Below are 21,969 nucleotides of genomic sequence, written 5' to 3'. Positions count from 1 at the left end.
TCCCCCACAGATCATTTTTGGGTCAGCCCCCCTACAATTACAATACCCTGAAATTTCAGATTTAAATATCTGAAATCATGAAATTTACGGTTTTTAAAATGCTATGATTGTGAACTTGACCAAAATGGACTGCGAATTTGGTAGGGTCCCAGTTATACAGGAGATCAGACATGATCACCATGGTCCCTTCTGGCCTCAGAATCTATGAATAAGGGGCTGGCATTTGGAAAGTGGAAAATTTCCAAACAGGACAAAGATGGAGGCGACAAATCAGTGATTTAAGGAAGACTCATGGTGAAGGCTTTGGAGGCAGATACAGGAAGTTTTAGGCAGGAGAGAGGAAGATATAGGCATACTTTTGTAGTGTGGGACTGTGACAGGGTGCTGGCTAAGGAAATCTCAGCCAGGCCTCTGTCAGGCCAGCTCCAATCAAGAAAGGGGAATTGGAGCTGGCTGAGTAAGCCCAGGCCTGACTGGCAAACGGGGAACAGCTGCTGGCCTCATTATCCAGGGGCTATATAAAGGCTGGCAAGAAAGACGCCAAGGAAGAAGGAAAGGGAAGAGCCAGAGAAGTAGAGTAGGGGGTCTCAAACTGGGGGTCGGAACCCCCCCAGGGGGTCATGAGGTTATTACATGGGGGGTTGCGAGCTGTCAGCCTCCACCCCAAACCCCGCTTTGCCTCCAGCATTTATAATGGTGTTCATTAAAAAGTGTTTTTAATTTATAAGGGTGGGTTGCACTCAGAGGCTTGCTATGCGAAAGGGGTCACCAGGACAAAAGTTTGAGAACTACTGAATTAGAGTGAATGGGGGCTCTTTTTTGCTGGCTGCAGGAGCTAGCAGTCCCTGAGGCTGTAATACTGAAGCTGTTTGTAGCTAGAAGGTGGTGGGAAAGTATACTGTAAATAAAGAGCACAGATGATTTCACCAACGCAGAGATCTCTGGCTGGTTTGTGGGCACAGCAGGGGCAGAACCAAGGAGGGCCCAGTGCTGCCTTGTTACAGGGACCCAGTTTAGCTGATAGACTAAGGTTAAAGCAAGCTCATTTAGCTGGGAGAGGCTCCATTGTTCAGAAATCAAGCAACGAGGTGCAGCAGAAAGATCCTGGACACCCCCAGAGGACCCTGGCCCCCGCCCAAAGAATGTTATGAAGAGTGAGAAAACTGAGGGAGGGAACTGCGTAGTAGTGTTCATTATTTTTGTATAGATCTGTTTCTCATGCTATTAAGTAAAGAGCAATAACGTTTTAGAATCCTGGGCAAAGTCTGTGTGCATGTGCATCACATGCCCCTGGAGAGTTAGCCTGTGAACTCAAAGAGTTTCCACGTGACTCTTGAGTTCTGGGAGAGGGGATGTCTATGCTAAAGAGGAGTCAGCACTGGTCCCAGGGGATAGGCATCTGGACGACGAAGTCTCAGCTACCAGTAGGTTGGTGCCAGACAGAAGATGTACGCCCCAACGGTGTACCTACAGACCCCAAGCCAAAGGCAGTGCCTGGACTCTGCTCAGACTCTGAAGGTTTAAAACACACAACATTCAGTATTTGGATATCCTCACAGCAGTCTGGTCAGTATCTGATAGGGGGAGCTCTGGATCATGGGACTGCAATGCCTGCAACAATGAAAAAGGGAATACAGGTCACCATGTGAACACAGGAAAGACAGAGACATTAAATGCTGCTGTCGATCACTTTTGCTATTTGTGACCTGTCGTGGTTCAATCATCATCAACCAGAATTTGTTTCTTTTATAAACAGAACCTACAATACAGCCCTTTGGAGCTACATTACATAGGTTTAACTCCATATCAGATTGCCAAGATGATGATTTTTATAAGGAGAATTTCTGTGACTGACTTTTGAAATTTGTTTCAGTGCAGTTTTCCTTTAAGTCTGTATGTTAACTTTGAAGAGGGGGAGGAGGCTATCCCTGCAGTCTGGGAAAATAACTATAAAACAGCAAGTCATTGGTTGAATGAGTAAATAAAGACAGAAATAAAGTTCTTAGCAAACCTTGTTAACACATTATATACAGTTTGATTATCTAAAGCAAAATAAACACCTAGAGATGTGCTCATATTCCGTAGAGGAGGTAGCTGGAAAAGTACAAATGCTAGAGATGAAAGTTTTCTAAGAGGAAAACCTATCAAAAACTGGTTTCAGAGTAACAGCCGTGTTAGTCTGTATTCGCAAAAAGAAAAGGAGTACTTGCGGCACCTTAGAGACTAACCAATTTATTTGAGCATGAGCTTTCGTGAGCTACAGCTCACTGAGGTCCATACTCAAGTATCAAATTTGTTAGTATTCCAAGAGAAGGATCAAATGGCATGGGTTTTATAGCTAGGATCAGTGTCTTACTCTGGCCACCCTCAAACATGAGCACCAATAACTTGTCTTCCAATTATAGCAGGTCATTTTATCATCAGTAATGGGAGGTGACAATTAGTAAGGCGCTAACAAGATTTTACTGATTCAGTCCCTTTTGCACACCCTCTTCACAGGCAATCTCCAATTGAGAGTGTATTGTTATAACAACTCCAGTCCATCCTATGCCCATGCCTTCAGAGGAAGGCAAACTCTACCCCACAAACACCTAGACAGCTGTGCAAGCCTTGTCTACACTACATAGGTTGATGCAAGGCAGCTTACATTGACCTAGCCGTGTACATGTCTACAATCAAATTGGTCTCCCATTGCTGCAAGTGCCCTGTTATGCCGACATAGTAACACTAACTCCCCGTGTGGCATACAGCCATAGTCGATGTACTTAGGTTGATGCAGTGTGAGTGCAGACACTGCATTACTTATGTCGACCATATCTGTCCTGCAGCAGCTGTCCCTCAATGCCCCACACTGACTGCTCTGATCACCATTGTGAACTCCACTGCCAGGGGTCACAGAGACCAGAAGCCACGCCCTCCCCTTTAAAGCCCTTTGAATTTTTGAAATTCCTTTTCCTGATTGCCTGGCTTGGCAGCACACCTAGCAGCTCTCCATTGTTGAGTGCAACCACCCAGCTGACCATACTGGCTACATGCTCCTGCCTGGAGCAGACAGGAGATATAGGATCTCCTGGGCCTGCGAGGAGGAGAGGCTATGCAGGCACAGCTCCGAACCAGTTGTAAAAATGTAGATCTCTATGAGCAGATTGCTCAGGGATGCAGGACAAGGGTCGCGACAGGGACCAGCAGCAGTGCTGCGTGAAAGCCAGGGAGCTATGCCAGGCACACCAGATGGTCAGGAAAGCCAATGATCAATATGGTGCCGAGCTGCAGACCCGACACTGCTACAAGGCGCTGTATGCCATTACTCAGCAGAGACACCCCCAGCTCCCCAACAGCACTGCAGATACCTCCGAGTCACAGGTCTCTGCTGTGAGCAGAGAGGAAGAGGTGGTGAATGAGAAAGCAAAGGAGTATGGGCAACAGGTGACTGGAGTATTCAGCTGCACTGTGAGCCTGGACCTGTTTTTGCCTCTACCACAGTCCAGCCAATCCCACCACTCAAGCTCGATGTAGGAGAAGGAACCTCGGGTACATGTGTAGATAAATTTTCAATTACAGGGATAGCAACACCAAAGTAGCAGGATACATCTTTTGTCTTTTCATTAATTTACTTGTACCATCACCTCTTCTAGCACAACCAACAAAGGCAGAATTGCTACCTGTTTTTCACCCCTCTCTAGAGTTCCAAGAGGGTGGAAAGTGTGTGGAACAGTTTGTTTGTGTACCCAGGGATGTCCCTTAACCTCATGAGAGGTCTCAATGAAACTTTCACAGAGATACTCTGCAATCACCTGCCAAAGGTCTGTAGGGAAGGCTGCCTTATTTCTTCCTCTGCAGTCGGACACTTTCCCATGCCACCCAGTGGTACCTTCAGCAAGCACCACTGCAGTACACAGACTAATGGCCTATAGGCCCAGGCAGCTTTGGGACAGCACCACCAGCTGTGCTCTCTCTGCCTCTGTTCCCCTCAGGAGTGAGACGTCAGCTAAAGTCACCACCGCCTGTGGAAAACAGTGCCAGTGCTCAGTGCCATTGCGCTATGCTACTACAATCATGCAACCAAGCAATTCCCTCTTCATTTCCCCAACCCCAGTCAGCCATACTCACCAGGGCTGGATCTTGGACCATACAGCAGTGGTCAGGACTTTCAGTGTTGCTGCGGATTATCACAGCAGCTGGTGTATTGTTAACTACATTTGTGTTATGTTGCATATGGAAATGATCAAGGGGGCACAACTCCCTAGAGAACAGCCAGGAATTATAACCTATAAGTAATGTAGTAAGCCCTCCCCCTCCCAGTGTACTAGACAACCCGGACCCAACCTTCTCGGGCCCACTATACTGGGAAGTCTGGAACACTAACTGGAATAGGTGTAGTATGCCCATACGAGAGAAGGTGCAGGGCACGTGTACTACACAAGGGGCAGTGGGACAGATGGAGCATCGACACCTTCCACCTTGATGCCTGGCCCTTTCAGGAAATGTGTCGCCATATGTCCTATGCTTTCCCTGGGCAGGAGGATCCCAAAAGAAAAAAAAAAGGGGTGGAGTGTTAGGATATAGATATTCAGGCCTGCCTGTAAAGGTCTATACTCTAAGAGTGTAGGTATATGTTTACCATTTAGCTAGTAATAGAGGTATACAAGAAAGAATCTCTAAGGGCCTTCTCTCACTGTGACAGTCTGAGGCCCTGTTCTTAGGCCAATGCCTTTGGCTAAGAAGCAGAGGCAGCCATAAGCTGGGAAGCGTACGGTCACATCCTCACATTCCAAACTAGTCAATATGGGGCTGTTAGCAAGGGGATCCGATCTATCACCTACAGAGAAAGGGAAGAGCCTAGAAGATGTAAAAGGAAATTTAGGTTGATAATTTTCTGTCTGGTAAGAACTCACTTATCAATAGACACAGCTGGGAAACCCTTATGTCTTTATAGATTTAATTGTGAAATCCTCACTTCTGTATTGTTTTGTCATTATAGTTCCCACTTTCCTATTGTTTATTTGCACGGTCTCTGTCTGGTTCTGTGATTGTTTCTGTCTGCTGTAGAATTAATTTTGCTCGGTGTAAACTCATTAAGGTGGTGGGATATAATTGGTTAGCTAATCATGTTACAATATGTTAGGATTGGTTAGGTAAATTTCAGTAGAATGATTGGTTAAGGTATAGCTAAGAATATTACTATATAAATTAGGGGCAAACAGGAAGTAAGTTAGGATTCGAAAATAAGGAAAAAGGAACTTGGATTTAAGCTTGCTGGAAGTTCACCCCAATAAACATCGAACTGTTTGCACCTTCGGACTTTGGGTATTGTTGCTCTCTGTTCGTACGAGAAGGACCAGTGAAGTGGGAGAGTGAAGGAATAAACTCTCTAACACAGTGTAGACTCTTTACATAGCTATAGAAAGAAAAGGAGTACTTGTGGCACCTTAGAGACTAACCAATTTATTTGAGCATAAGCTTTCGTGAGCTACAGCTCACTTCATCGGATGCATACTGTGGAAAGTTTAGAAGATCTTATTATATACACACAAAGCATGAAAAAAATACCTCCTCCCACCCCACGCTCCTGCTGGTAATAGCTTATCTAAAGTGATCACTCTCCTTACAATGTGTATGATAATCAAGGTGGGCCATTTCCAACACAAATCCAGGGTTTTACAAGAACGTCGGGGGGGGGGGGGGGAAGTAGGAAAAAACAAGGGGAAATAGGCTACCTTGCATAATGACTAATTCAAGCCTAAGTTAATTGTATCCAATTTGCAAATGAATTCCAATTCAGCAGTTTCTCGCTGGCTATAGAAGGGATTTTTCCATCACTGTAGTAAATTCCCCACCTTGAGAGGTGATAGCTAGGTTGACGGAAGAATTCTTCCATCGACCTAGCAGTATTTACACTGGCATTGCAGGTCATCATAACTGTTTCAGGGATGTGAATTTTTAGATTTAAAAATTATCAGCAATGGAGAAGTGTAGCTTTTTGGGCATTACACGATTCCCAATTATCACCGACATTTTTCTGATTAAGTTCTTTCTCCCAGCTGATCTGGCTCTTAATTGTTTTCAGCTTTGTAAAATTGGCCCTTTTAAGCACCAAATATATATACACCACTGAGCTGGATTTTGTTTGCACCTTGTAAAAGTGATCAAGTCATGATCACTTGCACCTAAATTACCCTTAATTTTTAGTTCTGTGATAAGTTCTTCTTTGTCATGAAGAGATCTGACATAAAAAAAATTGGCCTGCAACACAGGGGAATTCTGCGTTAGGAAACTCATCGATAATATTTAGACATTCCAAGGGTACTTTAGTACTAGAAGCATGAGACCTCCAGCATATATCACTCAAACTGAAGTGCCCCCTTGGTCATGCAACTTTTGTTCCCTACTCATCATATAGACATGCATAAGGAGCCGACCCTCTTCCCTAGTGCAATTTAGAGGTCTGTAGCAGACACAAGTTTATACCCCATCTTGTGCTTTATCTGTGAGGACACTGATCCATAACTTGGAAGAAAACAATTTTGAATGTAATCAGCAACTTGCAAACAGGTAATGACATTTTGACAGAGTGCCACTCCCCCTCCCCTTTTGTCCACTCAATCCTTCCTAAATAGATTATAACCATTGATTTGTAACATTGAATGACTAAACGTGAAACAAGAAAAGGAGGACTTGTGGCACCTTAGAGACTAACAAATTTAGTTGAGCATAAGCTTTCGTGAGCTACAGCTCACTTCATCGGATGCATGCTGTGGAAAATACAGTGGGGAGATTTATATACACAGAGAACATGAAACAATGGGTGTTACCATACACACACTGTAACAAGAGTGATCAGGAAAGGTGAGCTATAACCAGCAGGAGAGCGGGTGGGGGAGTACCGGGGGGGGCCCCCTTTTGTAGTGATAATCAAGCTGGGCCATTTCCAGCAGTTGACAAGAACAGTAGGGGGGGAAATAAACAAGAGGAAATAGTTTTACTTTGTTTAATGACACATCCACTCCCAGTACAGTATTTTCAACTGTATGCATCCAATGAAGTGAGCTGTAGCTCACAAAAGCTTATGCTCAAATAAACTTGTTAGTCTCTAAGGTGCCTCGAGTACTCCTTTTCTTTTTGCGGATACAGACTAACACGGCTGCTACTCTGAAACCTGAAACAGTAGCTCTGAGACATGTGAGCTACTCAATTCATTTCAAAAAGAAAAGGAGTACTTGTGGCACCTTAGAGACTAACCAATTTATTTGAGCATAAGCTTTCATGAGCTACACGAAAGCTTATGCTCAAATAAATTGGTTAGTCTCTAAGGTGCCACAAGTACTCCTTTTCTTTTTGCGAATACAGACTAACACGGCTGTTACTCTGAAACCTGTCAATTCATCTCAGTGAGTGTGCCCATCCCCCCCCAGTACATGAGAAACCTATGATGTCGTGAAAGTAGAATGAATTATATTGAAATTATAATTCATTAAAGAAATGCTACTTGAAGGGTTTATTGAAATATAGTTGTCAGGAAGAGAAACATTAAGGAGTGTGAGACAATGGGTCCTCAAACTAATTAACTTAGAACTCCTACTGAGCTAGGAGATTAGTAAACGTTAGTATGCAAATAAGATATGTATGTATATTTGTCAGTTTCTGCTTTCTTTTGTCTCTTATGTTAAATTGGCTTTGGCTTAGCTGTATAAATAAGTTATCTTGAGCCTCAGAGAGGGGCTCACATCTGGGTGCATTAGCAAAGCGCTTTGCCAATAAACAGAGTGGTCTGACAAATTATGTGAGTCCTGAATCTGACTTTGACAATGTGCATCAAGTATACAGTGAGGAGTGGAGAACAGGCAGTCACAGCACTGTCTTCTTGGTGCATCTCCTAGCATGCCTGTTCTCACCTCCGCACCCAGAGGGTCAGGACTTTGCCAAATGCTGGCTCACCTGGGGTGCAGGGAGAGGGGGATCAGACTCCAGAAGGAAGAGCCCCCTCTCTCCCCCCAAGATTCAGGCTCACACTGGGGGCAAAGAGATGGGCTCAGACCCTCATCCCAAATCCCAGCACACACATGAAGTTAGGGTGAAGGGTTCAGTCCCTCCCCGCCCCCCTCCATCTTGACACATACACAAAGGAGGGAAGGATATTGGAATGAATTTGTGGTGCACCTGTCCCTTTTCTCCCCCAATTCCCCTACAACTCACCCCCAAGTTCCCTGACCGAGTGCCCCCACCCTCTCCTCCACCTGACCCTCCCAAACCTTCTCCCATCCCCATTACCTCTCTCTCCTCACTCCAGTCCCCCTATTTCCTGCACTGCCACCTAATCCTCCTCCTCCAGCAGGTAAGTGAATGACTACTTTTTTTCCCCTTCAACAATACTTTGATTACATTCCCCATTCTCTCCCCCACACACACACAAAAAAAAAAAAAAAAACCCAAGAGAGATTGTAGCAACAAGTCTTCAGACCTTTTTCTGATTTCTGCACTAGGATCAGTTTATCTCCCCTGAACCACCCAGCTAGGGTCAAAGGTTACTTCTTAACCCCTTGAGCTATCCAGTTGCAGTGAAGCTCTCCTTGCTATAAACTCCCTGGGCTCCTTTGTCTGCACATGCTCAGTGTAATTTCTTATTTTAAGAATGTTCTAGAGCTAAAGAACTAAACTTTTTGGCAAATATTCTGATCTACCAAAGGGACCAATGGTTGTCAAACATTAGTTGAGCGTAATCCTTGAACAACTGAGACTCCTGTTGCCAGGGTTAGAGCTCTGGTTTGATCCCCATGTCTGGGCAAAAAATGTTGGTAGACTGTAAACCTTAGGAAAAGCAGTTTGGAAGGGCCTGTATCTTGGAAACCCCTTTGTCACAGGTCCCCAAATTTGGACTATCCACCACCCTCACAAGTTACACCAAATTTCAAAGTGAGCCAAGTAACTACACAGATTTTAGAGCACTGAAATATAAATACTGGTCTAAAGCTACAGCAGGTCTGGTGGTCCACTATAACAGCGTTTTCAATATTGCTTACTCACAGGGGTAGCGGGTGTGATGGAACGCTAAATTGTATTCTATTGTTCAGCCACCGGTGGCGCTGTGTGCAACACCTTATGTAAGTTAACTTCAGCCCTACCTGGGAGAGTATTAAAGGATCTTACAGCGAACACATCTGGTGTCTCCCATGTTGAGAAGGAAGCTTTGTGGCCAGTCCATATCAGGTACAGAAGCCTGGCCTATTAGTAGAAGCCCTGCAACTTACTATGTACAAAGAATACATAACAGTGGGTCCCATGCACTAGCTGGGGTAAGACTTTAGTGACTGAGATCCTTTGTGGCCCAACCAGAACCATCAGTTGATACACTCCTCAACGTGTGTACAAAATATGAAGTTGTTAGAATCTGTCAATCTTAAAACAAGCTGCTTTTTCTTCCCAGAAGCTGTATCTCAGGAATCCCTTGGTCAAATGACTCCAAATTCGGATCACTAACTCTATTTTGCACCCTCATTAGTCACACCAAATTTCAAGCTAATCCAGATAAAGGACAACTCTTCTAAAATGGCATGGTTAAGGCTGGGAAGTCCTTTCTATTTAACTACAGAGGAGCTGGTGCTCACCTATAAAATAGTGGTCTTGGTCATCAAAAACACCATTGCTGGGTCTCTTTTAAACCTATTATAGTGCAGCAGGAAACAGAACAAACATAAAAATTCATTTTAATTTCAAAGAATAAGGTATGGAAACTACGTTGGTCTTTTTTAAAAAAATATATGCAACAGAAGAGAGTTACATTACATATGAAGAGAGATAAAAATATTATTTAACTCAAAATATTTCTTTGCAGATCAGTGCAATCAAAATAAAACTAGAGAAAGGACAGAAGCTGGACTACAGTATTATAATTTATAGCCTGAGTTTTTCTGAGGGAAGGAGAGTTCGGGCTGGGACAAGTGTTTATGGCAACATATTTTAATCCTACAGCGTAACCATTTCTTATCTAAAATAAGACTACACCCCTCATTTCATAACATATTTTTAAACTTGATCTCTTACTGGGATTTTCAAAAAAAATCTGTGATTCAAGTAATTTGTAAGTACATCCATTGGGTCATCTTTATTTACTATTACATTACTGCTTTCAAACAATGAGCAGGTTAGAGGCACACAATTTATTCTTGCAGAAGCTGTACTAATTTGAGCCTATTATTTCTTTTTGTGGAGATGGGTTATGCAACTGCAACAATCTTATCACTGAGCATTACACTAAAACCTTGGAACAACTGTTAAGTGTCACAGGAATGTCACCTGGTATAAATGCTTGAACAGTTTATCTCCTATTCAGAGGACTAAGCCCCATTGCCAGAAGCAAATACAAAACATTAATGGGACGCACCAATGAGGTTCAGGTGTATCACCTCAACTTTCAGGACGTGTACTTGAAAAATCTTTCAGGATGCTGCTTCTGGGCCTTGTTTTTTAATTATTTTAAAGTCAGCTTCAGCCTATTACGTATCATAAGTTTGAAGTTCACCCCTCAAGCTGCTGGAAGAGAAAAGGGGCCCTCCTCTTCCACGCCCCGGGGTCCCACCCCCACAGCAGCAGGGGTTAGACTCACTAATGCTCTGCCCAAACTGACTGCTGAAAATGTAAGGATGGCTGTTATTTTACCCCAAAGCCCAGACTCCTTTTTTCACACCTTCCTCTACCAAGCATAACTCCAAAAAGTTTGCCTTTGCTACTCACAGCTTTCCAAAGCAACAGCAGAGTAAAACTGCTACTTGACTGCTGCCCACAGGCTGAATAGGAACAAGGAAACAGACTAGTCATGTTAATGTCACTCTGCTAAAAATGCTTAAGAAAGTTCTGCTGAAGTCAACAGGTTAGCCACCCCTCTCCCCACTACAGGTGTAGGAGCCTTCCCTAGTACAGGTCAGGGATCTGGAACAGTTTTCTCTATAAACCATTATCTTAGGATGACATACAACAGCCACAGGGCTGTGTACAAGAGTTGCCAACTGCTCTGCTTATGGGACCAGGCAGCACGTGGCAATTCAGTGTCCCTCAGCAGCCTTCACCATGGTAGTAAGAGAGTCCCTCCTCCTCTGTCTCTATTTCCCTCCTCCATCTGTCTGACAGAGGAGCACACCTCCTTGTCCCAAGAAAAACAACCCAGGAGCAGGTTCAGCTAACCAATCCCAATCCAGGGCAGGCTCCTCTTCCCTTCCCAGCACAGGAGTCTTGCTGTCACTGCAGCAGTGCCGGCTTGTCCCAGCCCAACCAGGGGGTCCGGGAGCAGCCAGGATAGGGCAGTCAGCCTAGCCGGACTGGGAAGCGGCAAATGAGATTGTGAGATTCACAGCTGGAGGGGACCTGGGGCACGAAGTCACCCCAATACACCCCGCAGCCGGCTGAGAGATCATCGAGCACCCGCCACACCCCCATATCCACAGGTCCTGGCATTCTCCACACACACCCTGGATGCCCTCCAGCAGCCCCCACCCTCTAGTCATACCGCCCCCCCCGTGCCCCCCGTCGCCCCCACCCTCTAGTCAGTGCCCCCCTGGTGCCCCCCCCAGTCATACTGCCCCCCGCCACCTCGACCCTCTAGTCATAACCCCCCGGTGCCCCCCGTCACCTCCAACCTCTAGTCATACTGCCCCCCCGGTGCCCCCCGCCACCTACACCCACTAGTCATACCGCCCCCCCGGTGTCCCCCCCGCCGCCGCCTCCACCCTCTAGTCATACCGCCCCCCCCGGTGCCCCCCCCGCCGCCGCCTCCACCCTCTAGTCATACCGCCCCCCCCCGGTGCCCCCCCGCCGCCGCCGCCTCCACCTCCACCCTCTAGTCATACCGCCCCCCCGGTGCCCCCCCCGCCGCCGCCTCCACCTCCACCCTCTAGTCATACCACCCCCCCCCGGTGCCCCCCGCCACCTACACCCACTAGTCATACCGCCCCCCCGGTGCCCCCCCGCCGCCTCCACCCTCTAGTCATACCGCCCCCCCGGTGCCCCCCGCCACCTACACCCACTAGTCATACCGCCCCCCCCGGTGCCCCCCCGCCGCCTCCACCCTCTAGTCATACCGCCCCCCCCGGTGCCCCCCCCCGCCGCCACCTACACCCACTAGTCATACCGCCCCCCCCCGGTGCCCCCCCGCCGCCTCCACCCTCTAGTCATACCGCCCCCCCCGGTGCCCCCCCCCGCCGCCACCTACACCCACTAGTCATACCGCCCCCCCCCCGGTGCCCCCCCGCCGCCTCCACCCTCTAGTCATACCGCCCCCCCCGGTGCCCCCCCCCGCCGCCACCTACACCCTCTAGTCATACCGCCCCCCCCCGGTGCCCCCCCGCCACCTCCACCCTCTAGTCATACCGCCCCCCCCGGTGCCCCCCCCCCGCCGCCACCACCACCTACACCCACTAGTCATACCGCCCCCCCGGTGCCCCCAGCTCCTGGCCAGCCTCCTCCACCGGCCCCGCCACTCCCCCCGCTACACCCAGCTCCCGGTGCACCTCACCCCGCCCCCCGGCACCGGGCCTCCCTCCACTGGCCGCGCCCGCCGGACCGCGACAGTCCCCATTCGCAAAGCCACTTACGTACTTTCCGTTCGCCCGGAGGCCCGGCCGCTGCGCTGCGCCGGTGTCAGGGAAGGCGGCGCAGCACGCCTGAGGCGAGCGAGCGAGGCAAGCTCCCCCTCTGGGGAAGGGCAACTTCCGGTCCGCCCCGCCCCGCCCCGCCCCCCTCACGCGCACAGGGCGCCGGAACCTCCGCCACCTCCCGCCTAGCCCCCCCCTGCTGCCTGCCATCCCCTGACCGCCTCCCCGCGGGCCCCTGCAGTCCCGGGCTGACTTGGTGGCACACGCCCGCCCTGGGGCTCAGGGCACCCCGGGGCCTGTGGCTCCTCGGTGCGTGGCCTTGGGTCTGAGCCGCCATCTGGGTAACTGCAGGCCCAAAGTCCAGCCTCAGGCATGTGGGTGATGCCCAGGCAGATAACAGCTGCCCCTTTGCGTTGGGGGACCCCCACAGGCCCACGAGGAGAGAAAGTTCCCGTGGTTGAAAGCTTTATTTCCTTGTCAAATACAAATTAGAAACAAAATGGTAAGGGACCAAGTTTACTCTGGAAACACGTTGAGCCAGGAAACAGACAAGTTGCATATGCGATCCATGTGTGAACTGGCAACTTCCTGAGCTGTAAGGTTAATAAAGCTGTTACAGAGACAAGGGGGGGTGAGGTAATAGCCGGACCCACTTCTGTTGGTGAGAGAGACAAACTTTTGAGCTTACACGGTGCTTTTTTTCAGATCAATATCCTGGGACCAATATGGCTACGATAGCGCTGCATACCATAAAGTTTGTTATTGCACTTTCTCAGCGAGGTGGAACATGCCATGTCACTGAGACCCAGATAGGTGACACGTGCCATGCAATCAAATCCCAGACGGATAGCATGCACTCTACAACTGAGATCCAGAAGGATAGCACCCACCCTGTAACCGAGATTGGGGCATGTGCTGTGTGACTGAAAACCAGATGATTGCCATGCACCGTGTGACTAAGACCCAGACTGGCAGCCCATGCCAGTCAACCAAAACCCAGATTGAGAGGGGCAATATAGGTGATGACAGTCTAGGGTACAGGGTGCGTGTGGTACTGGGAAGGAGATGGGGAGATGGAAGAACAAATGATTGGTAAATTATAGGATGGAATGGGTAGGAAGAAAGGGTTGAACTCTTACTCACAGGAGATCTTAAGATGGGGGGAAAGAGGTGTACTGTTTGGTGAGGGAAGGGAAGGGAGCAGCAACTACTGAGACCATGTCTACACTACAAAATTACATCCAATTTATAGAAGTCGGTTTTATAGAAAGCGTTTTTATATAGTCGATTGTGTGTGTCCCCACACAAATGCTCTAAGTGCATGTAGTCAGTGGAGTGTGTCCACAGTACCAAGGCAACCGTTGACTTTCGGAGTGTTGCACTGTGGGTAGCTATCCCACAATTCCCGCAGTCTCCGCTGCCCATTGGAATTCTGGGTAGAAATCCCAATGTCTGATGGGGCAAAAACATTGTCGCAGGTGGTTCTGGGTACATATCGTCAGGCCCCCCCTTCCTTCCTTCCCTCCCTCCCTCCCTCCCTCCGTGAAAGCAACAGCAGACAATCGTTTCGCCCCTTTTTTCCTGGGTTGTCCATGCAGATCCCATATCACGGCAAGCATGGAGCCCATTCAGCTCACCGTCACCATATGTCTCCTGGGTGCTGGCAGACGTGGTACTGCATTGCTACACAGCAGCAGCTCATTGCCTTTTGGCAGCAGACAGTGCAGTATGACTGGTAGCTATCGTCGCCGTACTCCAGGGTGCTCTTTTAGCTGACCTCAAGTTGCAGTGGGGGAGGTTTAGATTGGATATTAGGAAAAACTTTTTCACTAAGAGGGTGGTGAAACACTGGAATGCGTTACCTAGGGAGGTGGTAGAATCTCCTTCCTTAGAGGTTTTTAAGGTCAGGCTTGACAAAGCCCTGGCTGGGATGATTTAACTGGGAATTGGTCCTGCTTTGAGCAGGGGGTTGGACTAGATGACCTTCTGGGGTCCCTTCCAACCCTGATATTCTATGATTCTATGATTCTATGATTCTCTCTGCTGGATACGTAGGCAGAGTAGGTGTCCAGTATGGTCCTGAAGCCTTTCCACCCACCACTGGCTCATCACTAGCTGTCAGGGGAGAGCTCATTCAGATTGCTTACAAATCATTACCTTGCTTACAAATCATATAATAATCTCTGTCTGTAGTGTTCAGCCACCAAACTTCCAACCCATCAGAAGTAGAGATGTTGGGTTTCACCTTAAGATTAAATGTGCTTGCTTGGAAAGGGCTGTGTGGTAACTTGCAACTGTTGGCAGTTACAACTGCTTAGAACTTCTCAGGGAAATGAAAAGCTCAGAAGCTGGCCTGGTTAGGCAGTCTGGCTTGCTGGAAATAACATGGTGTAGGCAGGAAACTGTAAAGCCTGTGTGACAGGGTTGGGCTGGATGGCTACAGGAGAGGAATAGAAGGCAGATATATTAGCCCCAGGTTAAGTAGGTCCCTTTTCCCTGGGTAAGGTAACAGGGAAGGTTTTTTTTTTTTTTTTTTTGAAACAGAAAGGAAATTTATTTATAACAATTACAAAGAATACAAAAGGATAAAAAAAAAAAAAAAAAACTTAGCAACAAAACAACGCAATCAGAAGGTATACAACAGCTTTCAGGAGGGAGAGGTGTTCAGGTTAGCCCAGGCCCAGAGCGGGGGGGCTTCCTCGACACTCGTGGTCTTCCACCCTCCTGAGTTACCTGGTGGCCTAGAGCGGGGGGGCTTCCTCGACACTCGTGGTCTTCCACCCTCTCGAGTTACCTAGTGCCGCGCCCAGGGTCACTGACCCACCCTCTCCTGAGAGTGCCCGACAAGATGGGCACGGCTGCGGGGTGGGTGGTTGGGAGGGAGGGGGGTACACCCATGTATTATACGACCCCTCCTAGAAGACAGTAATAATGGTATTCACAGCAACTAACGGCTGTGGCCGGCGGCTCTCGCTCTTTCCCTCATTCAGAGGGTCAGACGGAGGGAACCGGACGGGGTCACCGAGCAGAGAACCCCGGACAGCGCCCACCGCTCCTCGAAGGTGTCAAGGGAGTCGGTGGACGCTGCCCAGAGGAACTCCGCCCGGATACGTGAATGTACTGAGAGTCGGAAAACGGCCTCACAATCGCAGGACGCCTCATGAGCCAACCTCCGCTCTCTGGTCTTATAAATGGCTGTTTTAGCCAAGGCTAGGAGGAGGCTAACCAGGAGATCCCGCGACTTGGTGGGGCCACGGATGGGGAGTGAATAGATAAAGAGGTGGGGGGAGAAATGAAGCCAAAAGCGCAAAAGAATATTTGTGAGGAGCCGAAAAAGAGGCTGCAATCTGGCACACTCTAAATAGACGTGCGCCAGGGTTTCCCTCACGTTGCAAAAAGGGCAAGTCTCCGGAAGGGAGGTAAAACGCGTCAAAAACACGCCCGTGCTCACAGCCCCGTGAAGGAGCCGCCAACTGATGTCCCCGACGGGCCTCGGGACCAAGGTGGAGTACAGGCTGGCCCACTGAGGTTGCTCACCCTCCAAAGGTGGTAAGAGATCTCGCCACTTCGTATCGGGGCGGGACACCAGGGTGCGGGCATGAAGGGTATGGAGTGTGAGTGTATATAAACATTGCCGTGATGCAACTTGAAAACCGACCGGTTGCAGTTCATGCAGCCGGCTTGCAGTGAAAGGATGAGGGGTGTGTTGGGATCGGCAGGGTAGGGGCCCGATGGAAAGGTCCGGCGGGCCTGGGGTAAGGGATGGGCGGGGTGCGCCCTCGCACAAGGCTCGGCTAACATAAGCCCGAGCGGCGGGGGTCAGAGCGGCCTCCACCTCCTGAAGCACGCGCCGGGGGGTGCGAAGGCTGGAGAGCCCCATGCGTCGAGCGAGCGTCAGGGGATCCAGCCAGTCCCCCCGGTCGTAGTCCAGGAGGTCCCCGACCCTCGTAACTCCCGCCAGGACCAACCTCTGGCGCACCGTGCGGGACTCCGCCGCCTGCACACAAAGTTGGGGGTTGTGTAGCAGGGGCTCCGTGAGGAGATCTGCCCCCACGATGGCCGCCACGGACCTGGTCGTTGAAAACAGTTTCCAGGCCCGGAGGAGGTCCTGGTAGAAATCCGGCAGCCCGGAGAGGTCTCGCGGAAAACCTCTCGGGCAAAGATAAAAGAGCTGTCGGTCATATCGGAGCCCATGGAAACGGCGTAAAAAGGCATGCGCCAATATGCTCCACGTCGAACTACCTGCACTATAAAGGAGCCTTTGCAGGGCCTGGAGGCGGAAAACGCGGACCTGAGTGTACAGACACTTCAGGTTCTGCCCTCCTTCCTTCAGGGGCAAGTGGAGAACTCCAACAGGGGCCCAGTGCAATCCTGACCAAAAGAACTCCAGAATCAATCTCCGGAGGTGGGACAGGAAACCCGGGGCCGGGGCTAGGGTGTTGAGCCGGTACCAGAGCGTGGACAGGACTAGTTGGTTAAGCACCAGTGCTCTCCCCCGAAGGGAGAGACATCGGAGTAGCCTCGTCCATTTCCTGATCCGCTCAATCACGCCGCCTTCCAAATTTTGCCAGTTCTCCGGCGGAGAAGGGTGCGTGGCAGAAAGGTAAACGCCGAGATAGAGCAGAGGGCCGGCACTCCACCGGATGGTCTGAAGCGCGGGTGGGAGGGAGCTTACCTGCCGCCAGCCCCCCACCGCCAAGCCAGAGCTCTTGACCCAGTTGACTCGGGCGGAGGAGGCTGCCGAAAAGATGGCTTGGCAGGCCTCCACTCGCGCCAAGTCGCCCGGGTCCTGGACCACGAGGAGGACGTCATCGGCGTACGCCGACAGGACCAGCCGCAGCTCCGGCTCCCGCAGCACCAACCCCGTCAACCTCCTGCGGAGGAGACAGAGGAAAGGCTCGATCGCCAGAGCGTACAGCTGGCCTGAGAGGGGACACCCCTGCCGCACCCCTCGCCCGAAGCTGACCGGTTCGGTCAGGGTCCAGTTGAGCCTAACCAGACACTCCGCGGAGGCGTACAGCACCCGGAGAAAACTCACAAACTGAGGTCCGAATCCAAACGCTCGCAGGGTGCTCAGGAGGTACCCATGATCTACCCTATCGAAAGCCTTCTCTTGATCGAGAGACAGGAGGGCGAACGACAAACCATCTCTCCGCCCGAGTTCCAAAAGGTCTCGGACTAAAAAGAGGTTGTCGAAAATGCTGCGACCCGGGACAGTATAGGTCTGGTCTGGGTGAATCACGTCCGCCATCACGGACCCTAGCCGCAGCGAGATTGCTTTCGCTACGATTTTGTAATCCGTGTTAAGGAGTGAGAGGGGACGCCAGTTTCGTAAGTCGCGGAGGTCCCCCCTCTTCGGCAGCAAGGCGAGCACCGCTCGTCTGCACGAGAGAGGGAGGACCCCGCCCTGCAAGGACTCAGCCCAGACAGCGACTAGGTCTGGGCCAAGGATGTCCCAGAACGCGCGGTAAAACTCCACGGTCAGCCCGTCCATGCCCGGAGATTTATTGGTGGGCATGCGACGGAGGGCTTCCGAGAACTCGGCCAGGGTGAGAGGCAGCTCTAGCCGGTCTCGGTCGCCCACGCTGACCGTGGGGAGTTCCTCCCAGAGCACCCCGCAAGCGCCAGGATCGGTCGGATCCGGGGAGAAAAGGTTCGCGTAGAAGTCACGGGCCCTCCCACACATCTCCTCCGGATCCGTGAGGGGGGTGCCGTCGTCCGCTAGAAGGCAGGTGACGTGTTTTTTGGCCCCCCTCGTTTTCTCCAGGGCGTAGAAGAAGCGGGAGCCGCGATCCATCTCCTGAAGGAGGCGGATGCGGGACCGGACAAAGGCACCTCGGGCCCGGTGGTCCTCGAGGGCTCGAAGTTCCTCCCGCTTCTCCCGGCACGCTCCGCAGAGGGACGGGTCCCCGGGGCTGGCGGCCAGGCGCCCCTCCAGCTCTAAGACCTCCCGTTCCAACTGCTCTATCGCCGCATTTCTCCGTCGGCTGGTGCCCCGAGTGTAGTTGCGGCAGAAGAGCTTGGCACGTACCTTCCCTAAATCCCACCAGCGCCGCACCGAGGGAAAGGCACGCCACTGTTCCCGCCAGGCCAGCCAAAACTCCCGGAAGGACATCACAAAGCTCTCGTCCTCCAACAGGCTGTTGTTAAAATGCCAGTAAGCCGGCCCCGGTCCCTCTGCACGGAGGGAGACCGTGACGGCAACCAAATGATGGTCGGAAAAAGGGGCCGGCCGAATGGTGGAGGAGTGGGCCTGTGAAAGATGGAGACGGGATAGATAAATACGGTCTAACCGAGAGCGGTGTGACCGACGGGCCTCCACCCGAACGAAGGTAAACGTGGAAGTATCATCTGGGTGATGGTCACGCCAGACGTCCACTAGGGAGTGATAGTCGACTATGTCTCGGAGAATGGTCGCGGCGGCCGGGCTCGGCTCGGCCCCCGAGCGGTCCCGCTCCTCGAGGGTGGTGTTAAAGTCCCCTCCCAGGATCAGGCACTCGTGTGGATCTAGGGTGTCAAGAAATTCGGACACCTGCTGGTAGAATTGCGGCCGCTGTGAACTCACTTGCGGGGCATAGATATTAACAAAATTGACCACGAGCCCCTCCAGACGAACTCGGAGGTGCAACAAGTGGCCCGGCACGGCCTCAGTGACTCCTAGCACCTCGGGCCGCAGGGTGGGGGAGAACAGGGTCGCCACTCCAGCTTGCCAAGCCGTGCAGTGGCTGAAGTATACCCCGTCCCCCCACTCCAGCCGCCACCTATCCTCGGCGGTTGGGTCCGTGTGGGTCTCCTGCAGGAAAACCACAGAGTACCCCCCCTCCCGAAGGTAGGAGAGCACCTGGGACCTGCGGAGAGCCATCCTACAGCCCCTGGTGTTCAGGGTTACAATGATGAGAGGTGTCATGTGAAGGGCTGGGGGGGTGGGGAGTTCTCAGTGGTGGGGGTACTCATGGCCCCCGGCGGGTCGCGTAGCAACCCGTGTCCCATCCCGTGAGTAAGTAACTCTTTCCGGAAGCTGCGGGCCCGCTCGTAGGCCGCGGCACCGCCCTTCCCTTGCCCTCTACCCTCCCTCATAAGGGCTCTCGCGGCCCGAAGGAGTCGATCAAAGTCCCCCCATTGCTGGAGAGCCAGCTGTGCCCTATCGCGGGCACCACGGCATCGTTTCAAGAACTCCCGTAGTGCATGCTGCAGCTCATGGGGGGGTAGGGTTACAAGTCCCAGAGCAGTCCCTGGTGGGGCTTTTAATACAGCGTCGTGGTCCGCTAAGGCGGGTAGGCAGGGTGCGGACCGCCGACGGGGTGTCTGGCAGGCTGGGGTTATTAACTCCATCTCGTGCCTTGGGGCGGACGGGGATGGCAGGGGGAAAGGTGCAACTCCTGGGGAGTCGCAACTAGAAAACGTAAAGACTGCTCCCTGGGGGGAATCTGCAAAAGGCGGAAAAAAAATAACCCCAGGGGCGGCGGTAGCCTTGCAGGAGGAGGGAAACTGAACCGGAATAGGGGTGGGGGCAGGGGCAGAGGTAAGGCCCTGGGCTTCAGGAGGCGAGCAGCAAAAAGAAGGTGCCTCCCGAGCAGGGTCGGGGGTTAAGGGGCAAGGGAGGGGGCTCCGAGGAATGCTAGGTACTGGCTCCGGGGTGATCGTGGCAGCCATGGCCTCAGGTGGTAAACCACTTTCCGTGGGGTGCTCACCCGGAAAGGCAGTCAGGGGGAAAGAACATGGGGAGAGGGGGCCTGGGGTGAGATTGCCCAAATCGAGGCCGGCCGGCAGTAAGTCATCCCCTCCCTGGGTGACCGGGGTCAAATCCAGGGCTTCAATCTCTGCGTACACAGAGGAGAGGCCAACTCCCACCACCCCAGGGGCCTCTCCGCTAGGGCCCGCCTCGGCGGTCACGTCGGGGTTCATTGGGAGTTCAGGTGGTATCTGGTTAGAAGGGGCTTCCCCCGGGGCTTCGGAGGGGAGGGTCCCCCGCGGAGGGGGGATTCCACCCTCCAATGCTGGTCTATCTTCACCTCCCGACACCAGTGAATGGATCTCACTCGTGGCCGAGGCGGGAGGCTCAAGGTCGGTACCTCCCTTCCTGGTCTTCCGGGGGGCTTCCGCGTCAGATGAATGCAGCGGAGCTCGAGCCCTCCGCTTGCCTCGCTTCCCCTGGACTACAGTCCAGCCCTCCATGGCGTCGTCCGGGGGTTGAGTAGCAGGGGACGGAGCGGGGCGCGGAGGCAGAGGTTCAGGGGTTTGGGGGGGTAGCGGCAAGGCAACATTAGGGGCGGGGGGTTCTCCTTGGGGCGAGCCCTCTCCTGCACCCGGTAAAAGCTTTGCCACACCCCCCTCCATAGGCTCTGCCGAGGTGGTTACGGCAAGAGTAGGACTCCCGTGGTCGCCCGGGCGTTGTTGGAGGGGTGCCTCTTGGGCCCGGACGGGGGCAGCGGTGGATCGGGTGGGAGGGGGGGTGGTGTCGGGTGCCGGGTGGCCAGGGGTGTCGGCAACAACAGGGCCGATATCCCGCCGGGTCTCGGGGGTCTCAGGTGCCCCTCTCCCCCGGGCCAAAGGGCAGTCCCTGCGGACATGCCCTGCCGAGCGGCAGAGGTAGCACCGGGCCTCTCCGGTGGAATAAAAGACCCTATAGCGGGCTCCCTGGTAGGGAACTAGGAAGGACCCCTCGAGCGCCTCTCCGTCACGCACCCCCGCCGGCAGTAAAATCTGCACTTGCCGGCGGAACGATAGGACGTGACGGAGGGCGGGGTCCTTGCAGCCTAACGGGAGAGGGCTAATAACAGAAACAAGCTTCCCCAGGGCAGAAAGAGCAGGTAACAGGGCAACATTAGGTAAAAAGGGAGGAACGGAGGTGAGGACGAAGCGAACGCCCAGATCTTCTAGCGGTTCCAGGGGGAGAAACACCCCCCCCACCACTAGGCCCTTCTCCACCGCCTCCTGGGCGGCAGTCTCCGAGGCCAGAAAGAGAACGACCTTCCCATACATCTTGGAGGCCGCCACAATGGCCATGGGTCCTACCACTTTCGCCAACGCCTGCACGTATGCCTCCACGTGGGGCGAGGCGGGCACTAGGAGGCAACGGACACCGTGCTTCCTGGTCAGGGCGGGAAGAGGGCCCCGATTGCTAGTAATGGCAGCGGAGGCAGTGGGTGGGCGAGATGAGGAGGCGCCAGGTGAGGGGGGGCCTGTCGCCACCCGGGCATACGTCCTGGGGGCCGGGGGAGGGATGGTCGCAGAGCTGGTGGAGGGAATAGCTGGGAGGGGTGCCGCGATCGATGACGAGGCCACTATGGTGGGGGCGGCCTCTGCCACGGAGGGTCCAGCGGCATTAGCGGGGCCCTTCCCTTTTGGCCCGCTTCGATTTTTCCGTCTAACTGGGGGGGGGTTCCTA

The 21,969-nt window shown here is 52.3% G+C and overlaps 1 protein-coding gene across 8 annotated transcripts in view; it reads right to left on the bottom strand.

The window, feature by feature from the left end:
- The window catches only part of ALDH18A1 (aldehyde dehydrogenase 18 family member A1), a 79,330-nt gene extending 66,629 nt beyond the window's left edge, over positions 1 to 12,701 (bottom strand). Inside the window, exons 1-3 of one of the 8 annotated variants that reach the window (XM_073354712.1) lie at positions 12,582 to 12,701; positions 9,603 to 9,657; positions 1,558 to 1,611 (exon numbers count right to left, since the gene is read on the bottom strand). The gene's annotated coding sequence lies outside the window, so the exon portion shown is untranslated. Of the gene's footprint in view, positions 1 to 1,557; positions 1,612 to 9,602; positions 9,658 to 10,728; positions 11,436 to 12,581 lie in introns of those variants that run through there. The other 7 variants (XM_073354714.1, XM_073354711.1, XM_073354717.1 and 4 more) reach the window with 7 other exon arrangements.
- Positions 12,702 to 21,969: the final 9,268 nt, after the last annotated feature.

Source organism: Lepidochelys kempii, chromosome 7, assembly GCF_965140265.1.
Source record: "Lepidochelys kempii isolate rLepKem1 chromosome 7, rLepKem1.hap2, whole genome shotgun sequence".
NCBI lineage: Eukaryota > Metazoa > Chordata > Testudines > Cheloniidae > Lepidochelys > Lepidochelys kempii.
This window is presented reverse-complemented; position numbering and strand designations above follow the sequence as displayed.